Source organism: Hemitrygon akajei, chromosome 3 (genome assembly GCF_048418815.1).
Source record: "Hemitrygon akajei chromosome 3, sHemAka1.3, whole genome shotgun sequence".
In the NCBI taxonomy this organism is placed as follows: domain Eukaryota; kingdom Metazoa; phylum Chordata; class Chondrichthyes; order Myliobatiformes; family Dasyatidae; genus Hemitrygon; species Hemitrygon akajei.
This window is the reverse complement of record NC_133126.1, coordinates 113,149,908-113,165,398: the sequence shown is the minus strand read 5'-3', so window position 1 is coordinate 113,165,398 and position 15,491 is coordinate 113,149,908. Positions and strand designations below refer to the sequence as shown.

Sequence of the window (15,491 nt, the reverse complement as noted above, 5' to 3'; positions counted from 1 at the left end):
GCATGCCATTGGGAGTATTTAATTGGTAGCAGAAGTTTATCCCCACTACCTTCCCTGATTATGACAATCTTAAAAAACCAAGAGTTATACTGCACTTTTTAAACTTTGCTAAGGCCACAACCGGTGTACTACATTCAATACGGTCACTCCATTATAGGAAGATCGTGGAGGCTTTGGAAAGGATGCAGAAGAGGTTTACAACAAGACTGCCTGAATTAGAGAGCATGTGATATAATGAGGTTGGACAAACTTGTGCTGTTTTCTCCAGAGTGCTGAAGGCTGATAGGAGATACGATAGAGGTTTGTAAGATTATGAGAGGCATAGTTAGAGCAGATAGACAGTATCTTTTCTCCCAGGGTTGAAATGTCTAATACCAGAGGGCATGCATTTAAGGTGAGAGGGGGCAAGCTTGGAGGTTCTTTTTTCCTTTTTACAGAGTGGTGGGCACCCACAATGTACCGTCTGGGGTGATGGTAGAGGCAGATAAAATAGGGATTTTAAAGAGACATTTAGATACGCACATGAATGCGAGGGAAATGAAAAGATATGAATATTGTGCAGTCTAAAAGGGATTAGTTTAGTTGGCCATTTGATTACTAATTTACTGGGTTTGACACAACAATGTGGGTTGAAGGGCCTGTTCCTGAGCTGTACTGTTCCATTTTCTAAATGTTGCTATCATCCTGTTTCCATGACCAGCCCTGGCAGCACATTCAATGCACCTACCACTGTAAAAAATAATTTGCTCCCGCACATCTCTTTTAAACATACTTCTCTCACCTTAAAGCCATGCCCTCTAGAATTTGATATTTCTATTCTGGGAAAAGACTCCTACTCTACTTATCTACAGCTCTCACAATTTTATAAGCTTCTATCAGTTCGCCACTCAGCCTCTGATGCTGCAGAGAAAATAATCCAAATTTTAATCCAACTTCTCCTTACAGCTAATACCTTCCAGTCCAGGCAATATCATGGGGAATGTCTTCTGCACACTCTCCAGACTCCACACCCTTCTGGGGTGACCAGATCTACGCACAATACTCCAAGTTCTGCCTAACCATACAGCTACTCGCAATTATTTTGAACTGTTGACAATCTACAAAGTGGTTGATGTAGGTAGTGAATTTTCATTATCTGACAGCAGATTAGGACAGATCTCCAGCAATACAATGGGTCACCATATTTAACAGACAAAATGCAAAAAATAAACAGTAATAGAGGAATCAGCACCTTATTTTTCCCAACACGACTGAGGTATTTTCATACTGTTCTCACAAAATGACTATTATAAAACACTGGGTAGCATTGACATAGAAAGCTTTCCAGGTCTAATCTTAACAGTAATTTAGCCATGCAACTTCTCCTAATCTAGACAAGATGGGTGAATCCAGAACCTGACCTTGAGTGGTTTAATTGCTTTGACAATACAAAGATCTATGGTTTGAGTTTGGGTTTACACCTCCCCAACTTAATTCAAATATGCACTGGAGTAGCAGGATGGGTTTCTGCCCTCCTTCCAGGCTGTAGGAACCATCTATTAAGACAATCCAGGAAAGCTGGCAACTCCAACTCTGCACCATGGGAAAGCTACAGTATAACATGCATACATTATATTTTCTTGCTATTGTTGAATGTGGACATTGAAAGTAATTGACTTCCAAATTACTTTTTTTTTAAAAAAGGAGTGAATGTGGAGAATCTAACATAAAAGAAACACAAACATGAAAAATCAACTGACACTAGAAATCCAAAGCAACACACAGAAAATGCTGGAGAAACTCAGACCAGGCCCCATCCATGGAAAAGAGCAAAAACGTTTCGGGCAGAGATCCTTCATAAGGACCCTTCTTCTATAAAGAAGTTGTATTTAGAGCTTGGACTGTTCACCTGGATAGTCTTGTTAATGCAGACATCTTGCAATACTGCTTGGCAGTTGATGTTTGGGAGGAATATGCTTATAAATGAAAAGACTGCCAATACGAAATGGTCAGACAGTACTTCTAATAAAAAGTACAGACAGGACCAGCCAGCTACAAATTTGAGGACTATGGAATGTTAAACATTTCGGGAGGAAACAGCTGGGACCCAGGACTTGTGGCTGAACAGATAGGATCTATACACAACATAGGCGACTGGGGAGGGTTTCAGCAGCTACAGCAGCAACTCTTACACAAGAGTTGAAGAAGTGCAAAGGACAGAAGCAGCCAATGCTTGCTCCCTGGAGCAGAGCACTGTGTGCATGTTGGAAGAGTAACTACTCTTTAAGCATATATAAAGACTCTGTCAGCTGCGTACTTGACTGGCTCCATACTTGGACCCAGCCTTTACATTCATTTCTCATGAATGTTTCTTCTCCACACAGTAATTTGTCCATCAACAGCCTAACCCTAGTTTGTGCAATCAAAACTCAAACATACTGGTTGCCACAAAATTTGCCAAGCTATTGGGAGCATAGCGCAATCCAGTTCTGAAAGGTTTCTATTCTGACATGTTAACCTGCAATGCATGTTATATTTCCCAACCACTTTGAGAGCAGTCATTAGGGTTTGTATTCAAATGTAAACAGCCTATTTAAGCACAGAAAGATCTGGAAAGGGGATGAACGGCCAGTTTGTCTCTTATTAATGTTGACCAAGGGAAGAATGATAACTAAGCCTCTGCGACTTGCAGGTGCAGACACACTCCACCCTGAGACACCAGGCAAGGTCAATTGGTTTATTGATCATTACAGAATGTCTCTCTGGTGCTTCCCACTCCCTTCCCTTTTCCCAACCATGATTCTACTCCCTGATCCCTTCCCAGTCTCAGTCCAAAATACTCACATCAGAATCAGCTTTATCATCACTCACGTCTGTCATGAAATGTGTTTTTTTTGTGGCAGCAGGCCAGTGCAATACATACAGTTACTGCAGTACTGTGCAAAAGTCTCAGGCGTTCTAGCCACATAGACGTACACAGGACTTTCCACAGTACTGTACCTGCCTGAAGAACACAAACCCTGCATTTAACGACAGTTCTAACACAATTTAGAACATTTTTTTACCTCCTCAATCCACTGATGAAAGAGGAATCTCTGCTCAGGGGAACGTTTTCAGTGGAAAGTATTGGAAGCAGCTACTCTAAGTGCCCGGTATGGCTAAGTACACAATGCAGTGTACCAGATTCAAATCCCAGTCTCTGCTGAGTAAATAACTAGAATGCTACCATCGGCCACTTTGTCCCCAAGCTTGACGGGAGAGGAAAATAGACAGAAATATCTGATCACAAATTATGCTACAAGTGTTGTGTGCGCAAAGGTCATTTGAGGACAGGTTAAGGCCCTCTGGCCCATGGTCAAATTACTTGCTGCCACTTAACGCTTGTGTTCAAATAAACAATGGTCTGGTGGCAAGTTAGAAAGAGAATGGAAAAGAATAAATGTACTGACTATATTAAACCACACAACAGAAATGCCTATGTTACTGATGCTTACCTGTTCTGGAAGTTTTGGAACCAAGTAATTTGCACAGATGATTGGGCTATTGAAATTGCAGAGAGATGTCAGTCAGCTCCACTTCCATTCCTAGCTAGGATCAAATTCTCCCAACTTGTGAAGCCTGAAACACAGGGCCATAAATAATACATGTCAAAAAGAATAAGTTAACACAGTTTCAGAAATTTCCCCAAAGTTAAATCCAAGTACAACATTTACTGGATCTGCTCAGAATCATGTCACAATTCCAACAATGTTACCACCAGGATAACTGTACAGTGTAATAGAGAGCAGGTATACTTTACCCATCCACATAGAAAATTACACAGAACTATAATTAATTTAAAAACTTTGCCCTTCCAAACAATGACTGGAGGGGGTCAATAACTGTTTCTGTACATCTGATACCGTCATCCAAATTAGCAAAAGCAAATCGGTAAGTTAACAGTCTTCAGGAGCTTCTGACAGTCCATTTATGTCAGTAGTATAAACAAGCTTACGGGCAGTGATAAGCCAGAATTAGTTGTAATATTCTGTCCAAAAGACCCACAAAGAAAAATATTCTCTTTTATTTTCAAATTACATTCATTTCCAAACAAATTGACATGATCACAGACAGAATCAGCACTTCAGTTAAATGCCCTTGTGAAGCAAATACCTAGCATGTTGCAGTAATGATGAATGACATCTAGACAAACTTAAAAACAAGGTCTCTATGCCTCCAGCTAGATTGCTGCATAACACAAATGTGATTATGCAAGATTGACATCTGGGTCAAATGAGGTAGCACAAGAGATGCTAACACTGTAAGTAATAAAAAATGCAAAGATTCAAAGTACATTAAAGTATTTATACAGTATACAACCCTGAAATCATCTGTTCAAACAGCCATGAAACAAAGAAACACTATGAAATCCTTCAAAGAAAAACATCAAACATCCAACGTGCAAAAGAACAATTCGCGCAAATGGCAAAAAATGAGTTGTAAAACACAGAATATCAAACATCAAACCATTAAGTCATTCAAACAGTCTAGGAATGTTCAGTTTAGTTTAATTCAATTTAGCACTGTTGTTCATTGACTGTAGCCACAAATGCCAGATCAAAATCACACAAAATAGCAATTAAAAAAGGAATAATCAGAAACACATTATAACCATGAACTGGAGCCTAATCCACAAACCTCATCAATTAAACCTTGCCCAACAACCAAGACTCTGACAGCATCAAGCAAGGAGAGAGATCGATCTGTCAAACGCTGACAGTACTGAACACCTACTCGCTTTCCACTTTCGCCCTCCTTGATTTCAATCTTGCTCAACTCTTTAAACAGCGAGAAATGGAGCCAACCACAGGCTCGCACCCCACCTCTAGGCTTCTTGGCCTCCATTCAAAACCTCACTGAACTCACTCGGAGACAGCAAAGTGCAGATCGCTCAATCAGCTAGAAAACACACCATCAAAATATAAATTGTATGTTCCAATAGTAGGAGAATCATATTGGAAAGAAGTAGTAGCAGTAACAGAAGTAGCTTTGTGAACCATCTGAAAGATGTTGCTATTGTTTGTTGGCACCATCTTCTTCAGCAGAAGAGGTGAGATTATACCACACAACTTCTCAAAAGCAGCAATTCAGTGACTAGGCAATCCATTCAGAGCGACAGAATTTCATGTACAATCAACTATGATTTTTAGAACATCATGAAAATACATGAATCCATGTAGAAAATACTTCCCAATTTCTCTTGCAAAAACACACTGGCTATAATTAAGGTAGTTTGCTGGCTTTTGATGGTCCAACAGAGGAAATAGACCACTTAGAGAAAAACAGTCAAATATTTTAAACATCCTGCTATTAAACTTTCTGAGCATCATTTATCAAGTATCAATAAGAATTCCAGATCCTCCCGGAAGAGCCTCTGCAAAGGCACTTGGAAAGCACAAATCAGCAGCACAGAAATCTCACTGGTTAGACATGCTAAACACAGTTCAACTGACAACTTAGTAAATACAAATACGATAATTAGTACCCCCAAGTTTTTAATTCGGGTTAAATTCCTACATTAATGCAAGGAAAAGTAAGAATTTTCTGCATTTCTTATTTATCCCTACAGCACTCATTGTACTTGCTTATGATCTCATGTAAAAAGTATATCAGAAGATTAACACTGTCCAGTGACAGTACAGCCATAAGCATGCTTCTGATGTTCAATAAGATATGTGGAAACCACAGGTAAGTACACACACAAGGTACAATTCTAGTGCTCCCTCAAAAGAGAGGCAGCTCACTCTGCTGGTTACAACAATATCCATTCTAAGGGAACATACTAAACAGAAGTCCCCATAGACTCTCGAGCTTCTGCATGTCTTTATGGCAGCAGCATTAAAGGAACTGCCACCATGAATTTAGAACAAATTCCACACTGGGAGCTTGAGTATGAAAGGCCAAGGCCATGCAAGTTCATCCTCTATCATAAGTTTTGACTAATAATACTTCGTTGAAGAGACCACAACAGATGCAGAACCGACAAGTCCATCTCCAGATTTGCTTGGAAGCATGCATCTGAAATTACCCATCCCAGCCAAGAACACAGCATCAATAGAAGCAGAAGGCAGCTTTTTGATCCCTCAGCCTCCCCTTTTACTCTGACACTGCTTTCTGTACTGACCCCACCATTGCTAGCCCAAACATGCTCGAAGTACTAAATTCCACATTTAGAGCCACGTTATTTTCTGAGAACCCATCTCCTTTGCAGTTGAATTAATTCTAACTGCTTTGAGTTTTCTTCCTACATATTTTTAAGCACTTTGTTCACTGAAAAATAATTTTTGCTGATACATTTTAAATGTGCTGCCATTGAGTGCAGACTATGTCTTCTTGCTGCTCTATTTTAACAGACTCTGCATCAACTAACCCATTGGAATCTGAAATACTGTATTCATAATACCTTCAGCCTCCTCAATGAACCTTTCATAATCTAATTCCTCACTTGTCTTCTTTCCTCTATAACCTCTTGAATTGCTACAATTTTCTTTGGCCCAGTAATGATCAGTGGTATGAGTGCAATCACACCAGTGGCTCATATAGTCACATTCTCAGATCAGTGCCGAAACTCTCAGTACATACCAACATTTCATTTGCTTTACGATCATGAAGTATCATCCTGATGGGCTTCATTTATCACTCTTTAAACAGAACCCCCGATCTCTCACTACCTCATATGTATCTTGCCAGTAACACCCGCCTTGATTTCTCCAGAGGGAAAGACTGTACTGTATATGGGTATCATGTGACCTCTAATTGACTGGATTTTGTCTTTAATCTGTCCCCAACCATCTGAATAACGCACTCAATTTTTGTTCCTCCCCCCCCCCCAGTTCATCCACATGATGTGGCTCATTCTCACATCATTACTTCTGAACTCAATCACTGCCCACTAAAGCTTGACCATAGAAAGTCTGAGCTAAACAATACACGTAGACTGTCTAAATATTTTGCTAGTTGGCATCTGTTGTACTTCGTACTATTATAAAGTGTCCTGAAGTCGACAGTCTATTCATCACGACTGTGTCCAATCTTGAGCATTTCCTTGACATAGTCAAGTTCTAATATTCAGACATCAACAGTATAAAACACAAGCGCACAAGTACACAGTGTTACAAAGAGCTGTACATAGCAATTAGGGACAGTACAAACACAACTATTATTCACAATTGTTTATTTTAAGAAAAGCAAATTATTAAAAACAGGTATACAGTGTTCTAGTGCAGCATTTCCTCAAGATTCAGTTTCATTAACAAGGCGTACACTGTTAGTTGGGTGGAATTACTGGGTCTAACTCCTACTAGGAAAGTCTGAACACTTCATCTCTCCATCTGTTCATCAAAGAAACTAGTGAAGATGAAAACAACTTCCAGAAGAAATTGCATTATTTTCTCAGCAGGTCAAGGAGCATTAGTAAACACAGTTGGAGATCTAATGTTTCAGGCCAATGGTCTTTCATAAGAAGTGAAATAATAAATGTGTTCTATGTTGCAAAGAGGAGGAAGTGTGGAGAGGACAACAGGAACAGCTGTGATAGGAACCAGCCCAAAATTATCCAGGTGACACTGTTGGTGGCCTCTATGAGAGGGTGATTAATGTTTACTGGTGGGGGTGGGGGGGAGAGAGAGAACAGACAATGCTGGAACTCAAATGCAAAATACAGGGAAAATGAGCCAGAAAATTGTTAAATACTCAAATAATTTAGCATTTGTGGAGTCAGGGAAAAACTAAGCTAATGTTACAGCAAGATGACCTTGTATCAGAACTGATATAAAGATGCCAGTTACCACCTGACTCAGTGATTTTCAGCATAATTTTTTTACCTCAGATTTTTAGTTTTAATTGTCTTGTTCCACTTCTCTACTGTGCCCACTCACAGGAACGTGAGAATCTGGTGTAGGCCTTTGAGCCTACTCTGACAACCCTCCTGACCATTTTATTTCAGCACTTGTCTGCATATTAAGATATAGGAATAGAATTAGGCCATTTGTATTCAAAGATTTCAAATTAATTAAAAGTGACAGATCAAACATTCACCACCCTCAGAAGTATTCATCTCCTTTCAGTCCTAAAGGCCTTCTTCTACTTCTGTAACATCTGGTTCAAGACCTCTCTCCAAGGGAAAAAACAATCTTCTTCACTTCACCCTGTCTAGCACTTTAAGAACTTGTTGAGATGAGATTACCGTGCTAAACTGTACAGAATACAAGCCAACTCCACTCAACCTCTTGTACAGCAACCCTGCCGTCTCAGAAGCCACTGACACGAATCTTCAGTGAGCCCCTTCCACAGCAGTTTTTTTTCAAATAAGGAGACCAAAATTGTGCACAATACTAAAGCATTACCTTGCTTTCTCTCTCTAAGATGCTGCCTGACTTGCTGAATATTTCTGGCATTTTGTTTTGTTTTTAAACTTCAGATTTAAAGTAGTTTATTTTTCACTTTTTAAAATAAATCTAGGTTGATGCAAGAACAAAGAAGTCCTACTTAACAGGGAAGGTTGAACTGCTTCATAAGCAAAACAGTCTTAGAGCTAGACTATTAACATTTTTTAAAGATTATGAAAGGATCTAACTAGAGAGAATGAAGACATTTCCATGCAGGCAATGAAACAGTCACTAATAAGTCCACTCTGATTTCAAAAGATTTGTCCACAGTGGTTATAAGGTAGAACTATCTAACGCAAAGCATAATTAGAGCACGATTGTATTTAAGGAGAAGCTAGTAAAACAGAAAAGGGAATAAAAAGTCACGAGTTTGGGAGCAGAGTGTAAATAGTTACTGAAGAATTACTAGCACGAGCCCAATGAACAATATGGTTGATTTTTTTTGCCCCCATACATCAAATAATTCCACCTAAAAGGCAGAATGCATGTACTGTAGCAGCATGTCATTTTGCAATCTCGCTGTCAAGAAGCAGCGGGCAATGGGAGTGCTGCACAGTCAATCTGTTCCCCCACTCCCATTTGCCTTGTGTCTCAGCCATATAAATGCGCGACTCCCATTTATTTAGGATATGCGTCTGTCTCTATGAGTCCCATCGTCCTCGTGTTACTGGTGTTATATTCCATCCGTAATTTACATCATGTAGACTGTGCGCTTGCTTCTCCCGCTTACATTCACCCATTTTTTCTTCTCTCCCTCTTTTATCCGGAATACAGTACTGTTTTAAAATATTTACTGAAATGCGGCTTTCTCCTCCTCTGCCGCAGATCACTGCCCACAATAACTGGCCATTTTGGACACCAGTGCAATTGGTAAAACAACGAATGCTACGTCACTTTGGTAGATCAATGAGGCTGGCTTCCTGAGGCCTGGCTGATTGGATCTCCCTTTGATCACAGAAGCAGAAGTGCCTCCCTAATCTACAGTAGGTGGCAGTAAAGGAAAGTCCCGCTCCTCCGCTGTAAATCCCACCTCCTTTGCAGAACGGGGCGGCAGGGGAGAGGAAATCAGCTAGATAAACGTTTTAAGCCGTGCCAGCTGGTATGGTAGCCCCAAATCCCCTCCCCAATCGCAAATGCTCGATTTTCAAAACGCGAAATACAAAACATTAATCATTTTGTTTAAAAAACACAAAAGAAACTGCAGATGCTAGAAATATGACACACAGAAAAAGGAAATTGCTGGATGGTCCAGCATCTGTAGAGGGAGAAAGAGGACGGAGACCTTTCACCAGAACTGGAGTGGCGCGTGGCGTGAAAGATAATTTGTGCTGTGAATGTCGAGGATTTTTACTTTAATTGCCCAGACTTTTTTTGCACCTATATACCATGGCGTTGGATTAGAATGCCACCAATAAAGCGAGCATTTAAAAATAAAGTCTATGAATTGGGTTACGAACTTATTATCTTGGGAAGAGGCACTTTTTTTGTGTTGGCTCTGGGAGGAATGCCAGGCGGCAGAGTTCCCCTCATTTGTTGCCGGGGTTGTCAGGAGAGCGCCGCAATAGGAAACTCTCCAGGGATAGGCTTTTCTTTTGTTGCAACGCATGGGCACGGTGGTGCCGGGCTCCGGGTTGCCAGCCAGGGGAGATGCAGGTATCATCTGCTGGCTACCACCGGGCCGACATGCCGGCATTCCCCACCCCCCGCCTCATCTCACAGGGGTCGGGAAGGAATCTGTGGCGGCTGGGACACACACACGGCACAAATGAGCAAGTCGTAAATGTCAAACCTTGTAAAGTGGCGAGTGCTTGGGGCGCACCGTCAGCCTCAGACGGGGCAGCAGCAGGAGGAGGCCGGCCTCTTCCCTGGTACACATTCCCTCGATCATGTAGCCATGTCACAGCAGCAATGTGACCCGAAACTCCGCCCAAGCAAACGGCCGCAGACAACCAGCAGCGACAGAGAGAAGAAAGACAGCGCTCAGGCGGCGGAGCAGCGGCCACTTAAACCCAGCGGAAAGACTGGAAGGGCTGGAGGACCGTGTTGGCCTCCGATATCCCGGCGCGCATTGAAGCGCGCTGACGTCACGCGTCGGCGCGCTCCACGCTGGCTGGAGCCGGTAGCCGGTCAGCCGCGGTGTCCGAGCTCGGTGGCGCCGGTATCCCGGTAACTGCCGTGACTTCCGAGCTCAGGAGGCCTGTGGATCGGAAACTGACGTCAGCAGTCACTTAGAGATCTTTATTTTGGACTGGGAACAATGCTGAGATGCCTGGTCTGCGGGGGTAATCACATTCCTCTCAGAACTGGTTTTTGTATAATTCAATCATAATTGCCAGGCTCCTGCAGTGTCTGCCTAATGGATATCAAATCCACATGCTCTCTTCATGGTCCGTGACGTTACCAAACATTGTCAGAATATGAGAAAGATAGATGTCTAGACCATGAGAAGGATTTGGGGGACTGAATCTGTACCTGCAGAGAGCAAAGCTCAAGGTTAATGAGCAGAATTCCCAATTTCCTTGCTTGTAACAATACATATAATTTGGCTATGAGCACTTTAATGAAACAGAGTAGATAACCAAAACCTGGTTAAAAGCATAGATTTTAATGGACATTTTAAAGAAGTTGGAGAGATTGAGAAAGAATTCCAAAGTTAGGGGCCAAGATGGTGGAAAGCACAACTACCAGTTATTTTGGCAATACACAAGATTGCAGGTAGCTGAGAACACATCAATTAGAGGGTTGGTGGAGATTGCCTGGGGGATTAAGAAGTCAAAGATCAGATTTTTTTAAAAGTTCTGTTGTCAGTCAAGTGTGAGTCTCCACATGTAGATTGTATATCAGAACAGAGTAAGTTAGAAAATGGACAGCAAACTTTGTAATATAAATTTATAGAGGGTGGGGAATGGGAGTTGGACAAGGGTCTTTAGTTTCACACAATTGACAAGGCTAGGGTTGGACTTAAAGAGAGGACAGATTTGTGACATCAGAGAGAACTTGCTAGTTATTAAGTGCTGTATGTCCACCTGTATGCCCATCTTCATGTATACACAGCTGGTGCCATTATGCTTTTGGATGACGTTGTTGAAGCTCAATGCATAGGTGACTGCAGAGGGCTGACAAGGATCACACCTTCACGGACAGCGGAAGTTCTGATGCAGGAGGGGGGAGGGAAGTTGTTGCAGTTCATTTTCTGGCCATAGTAGGACAGTGAAATCAGGCAAATGCAGTTCCAGCCTGATGGGTAATAGTGAAGAAGGATGGTTTGGTCAGCTGTATCAGAGCCTGCTGGCAGTTCAAGACAGATGAGCAAAGTTAATCTCCATCACCATTACATAGAGTGCTGCTGAATGTTTTTTCCCTGGTAATTTGGCAATTGGAGTGTGGTGAACTACATATACCTGTCTGGACTGCTCCTGTGGCTCCTCCCACAGACCCCTGCTGACTGCTCCTATGGCTCCTCCCACAGACCCCTGTATAAAGGCGACTGAGGCCTGTTGCCCAGCCTCATTCCCCAGGATGTAGTGTTGTTCATTCTTCCAGTCAATAAAAGCCGATACCTCGCTTCCTATGTCTCAGAGTGAGTTATTGATGGTGCATCATGGAGGTTCACACTTTCTGGGAAAGGTGTGTGGACTTTAAAGTGGTTGCATGCTCAAGTATTTCGGAAGTGGAACTGTGGATATTTCAGGGGTCCTTAAAATGGTGACAGATTTTAAGAGTGACAGTACTTGTATGGTGGACTGAGATTAGTAGAGATGGGTGCTTGTTGGTCATCTCAAACTCAGATGGAAGAGCCTGTTTCCATGCAATGTCACTACATGATAAGAGATGTTGGATGGTCAGCAGTTTAATGGGAATAGGGTTTAGAAAGCAGAAATTGCACTTTAATGCAAAAGTCAGAAAGAACTAAAGGGGTATAGGGAGGGGGGGGGAAACTAGATTCTAGAGCTGGAGACACGGCAAGAAACATAGAGGGAGTTTAGCAAAATGGGCTAGGAAAGAAAGGAAAGTTAATCAGATAATCTCGTGATCTTCTGTATAAATTAAAATTATTTTGTTCAAGGTAAGTATGTAGGAAGGGAGGCAGGGGACCAGGGTGAACCTCCCTTAGCAAGGAGGTTGAGTTGATGAATGCAGAGGCTAATGCTGCTTCAAGTTTTCTAGACAGATTGGACAATGAATGGCTGAATCAGTTATCCACCACTTGTCTTCACGTCTGCATTCCTTAGAATCACATTAGTGGAGATAAAGGCAATGCAAAGGGACTGACTTAGCATAAGGGTAAGAGGAGGAATTGATTTTATTGGAGACTATCTCCTTAAATCTGGAAGTGAGCATAATGTTTTGGTTGAGCTTTGTAGCAGCAGAATTGTGGCTGAGTTTTGAAAATGTAGTGTAGTTGTGAAGGACTTTTAATGGGGGGGGTTAATAAAGGGAAATCAGGTTGAGAATAGGTATGAGAGTGAAGTGAAGTAAAAGGATGTACTCAGAAATAGTCTTCAGGGAGAAAGGGGTGAGTGAAATTGAAAGATCAATGCTTTCATTGGGAAGTTTATATGGAGGATGAGATTGGAGGGGGTTTGAACTGAAGAGTATGACATAGGACATGATGCCTAAAAAGACTGGTTAGCCCAGTGTTCACTCTCCACTCGAGTTGCCTCCTGTCTTGTTGTCAATGTAAGCCTCATATCTTTTTCTCCCACACCTGCTTGTTCAACCTCCTCTTAAGGACATCTATACTATTCAACTATTCCCTAAGGAAGCAAGTTCCACATTCTTACCATGGTTTGGGCAACAAAATTTGTTTAGAATTCCCTATTGGATTTCTCACACTATTGGCCTCTGGTTATAGTCTTCCTAATTAGTGTAAGCATCTGTAAAGTCCTTCATTATTTCAAAGTCTTCTCTGGAGGTCACCTCTGGGCATCTTTCACACATTTCCAGTATCATTAGCAAGAAAGCTTCCTGCTCTTCCTACCAAAATATTTGAAGTTGCAGTTGCCACATTAAACTTCATCTACCACTTATTCGCCCATTCTGCAAGTGTATTGACATCATTGGCAAATTTAGACACCGTGTTTATGTTTCCAGAGTCACTCATCCTCTGTGCTGCAACCTTTTAATGGATTTATTTATTGAAATACAGTGCAGACCAGGCCCTTCAAGCCCTTTGAGCCGCACGCCCAGCAGCCCTCGATTTAACCCTAATTATGGGACAATTTACAATGACCAATTAACCTACCACCTTGGACTGTGCAATTAAAGTGAGGCTCTCTATCTCTTCTAATTTTTTTAAATGAATATAATCCATTAGGACCTAGATACATGACTGTGATGCACCAGAACCAGTGTTTTGATCTGTGTGTGCAATTTATCCACTACTATTTTAAATGAGTTTACCATATTACTTGCCTCATCCAATGTCATTGTACTGTAGCTCTCTGATGAATACCAATTTAATATTTCTGTCCTATCTCCATAATTGTATGTGATGAGGCACCATGGTAACATAGTGGTTAGCATGACACTTGCAGCTCGGAGTTTAGTTCCAGCATCCTCTGTACATCCTCCCCATGGAAGGTGTGGGTTTTCTCTGGGTCTGCCAATTTCCTCCCACAGTCCAAAGACATACTGGGTCATTGTAAATTGTCTCGTAATTAGGTTGAGATTAAATCAGAGTTGCTGGGTTTGTGCAGCTCAAAGAGCCTTTTCCACACTGTATCTCTAAATAAGTAAATATCCTGCGTCCTCTCTTGTTCTGTCTTCACAGCAATCAACTTATTTTTCCATTGATATGTCTGCAAAATATTTTCTGGTTTATGTTCTTTTATGATTTAATACAGAATTCTCCAACTCAACTCTTGACATGACTGAATGCCTACATATTCTTGCTTATTGTGTATTCTTCTGCAGGTACATAATATATGCCTCTTCTTAGCTTCAGTTTACATCTTTATTAATTTATGATTATTTAGTTTGTTAATTTCCTTTTGTGAAGCATACGTTTCCTATACTTTGAGCTCAGTTTTACTTATTTCTCGTTATTATTCTACATTTTTCCCCAATATTGTTTATTTTATCTGCCTTTATGCCAACCTCAGACACTCAAAATCAGCTTTTTTCCAATCTGTCAATGTGTTTTTGTCATACTTAGACCAATTATTGAGTGTAGAATGCTCAGTATTGTTGAATTATTCCCCGACATATCTACTTATCATTAATAGTTTCAACAATGAATCGTCCCTTATTTGGATTTTATATATTGAGCTAAAAAGAAGTGTGCTATATGCATTATAGGATTACATTCCCTTCTCCGCTGACCTCTTCTGTCCAATAGGATAACTGAAGCCCCCCCCCATGACTATTGTTTATTTCTCTGCTCATTTCCCTAGCATATACTTTCCTCCACCTCTCTTCCACCATTAGTATGATCAATCCTTTTTATTATTTCTAAGTGGTTCTATTTTCGTCTTCATATTGCTCTATTTATCTTCTATTGCTATTATGTTATACATTCTGCAAACTCCTCTCTTTTATTCCTCTCCATCTGTTCTAAATAATTTATATTCTGCTAAATTCCATTCTTGGTTTAATATCTTCTGAGTAATTCCTACCATACCCAGTTATGTTCAGAGGCCACTTTATTAGATACACCTGCTTGTTAATGCAAATATCTAGTCAACCACTCATGTCACAGCAACTCAATGCATCACAGCATGCAGACATGGTCAAGAGGTTCAGGTGTTGTTTAGACCAAATATCCGAATGGGGAAGAAATGTGACCAAATTGACTTTGACTGTAGAATGATTGTTGGTGCCAGACAAAGTGGTTTACATATCTTAAGAGTTTTCATGTGAAAATTGGTGAAAATGCCTTGTTAATGAGAGAGGTCAGAGGAGAATAGCCAGATTGGTTCAAACTCAAATAACCAGGCGTTTCAACAGTGGTGTGTAGAAGAGCATCTCTGAATGCATACCATGTTGAAGCATGATGTGGATGGGCTACAGCAGCAGAAGACCACTTACACACACTAGGACGGTACCTTATTAGTAACAGGAGGTTCATAATAAAATGGCTACTGA

The 15,491-nt window shown here is 41.1% G+C and overlaps 1 protein-coding gene across 3 annotated transcripts in view; it reads right to left on the bottom strand.

Moving 5' to 3' along the window:
- LOC140725308 (AMMECR1-like protein) overlaps positions 1–10,474 on the bottom strand; it is an 87,652-nt gene extending 77,178 nt beyond the window's left edge. For 2 of the 3 annotated variants that reach the window (XM_073040614.1, XM_073040612.1), the window contains exons 1-2: positions 10,195–10,474; positions 3,474–3,597 (exon numbers count right to left, since the gene is read on the bottom strand). The gene's annotated coding sequence lies outside the window, so the exon portion shown is untranslated. Of the gene's footprint in view, positions 1–3,473; positions 3,598–9,199; positions 9,219–10,194 lie in introns of those variants that run through there. The other variant, XM_073040613.1, reaches the window with a different exon arrangement.
- Positions 10,475–15,491: the final 5,017 nt, after the last annotated feature.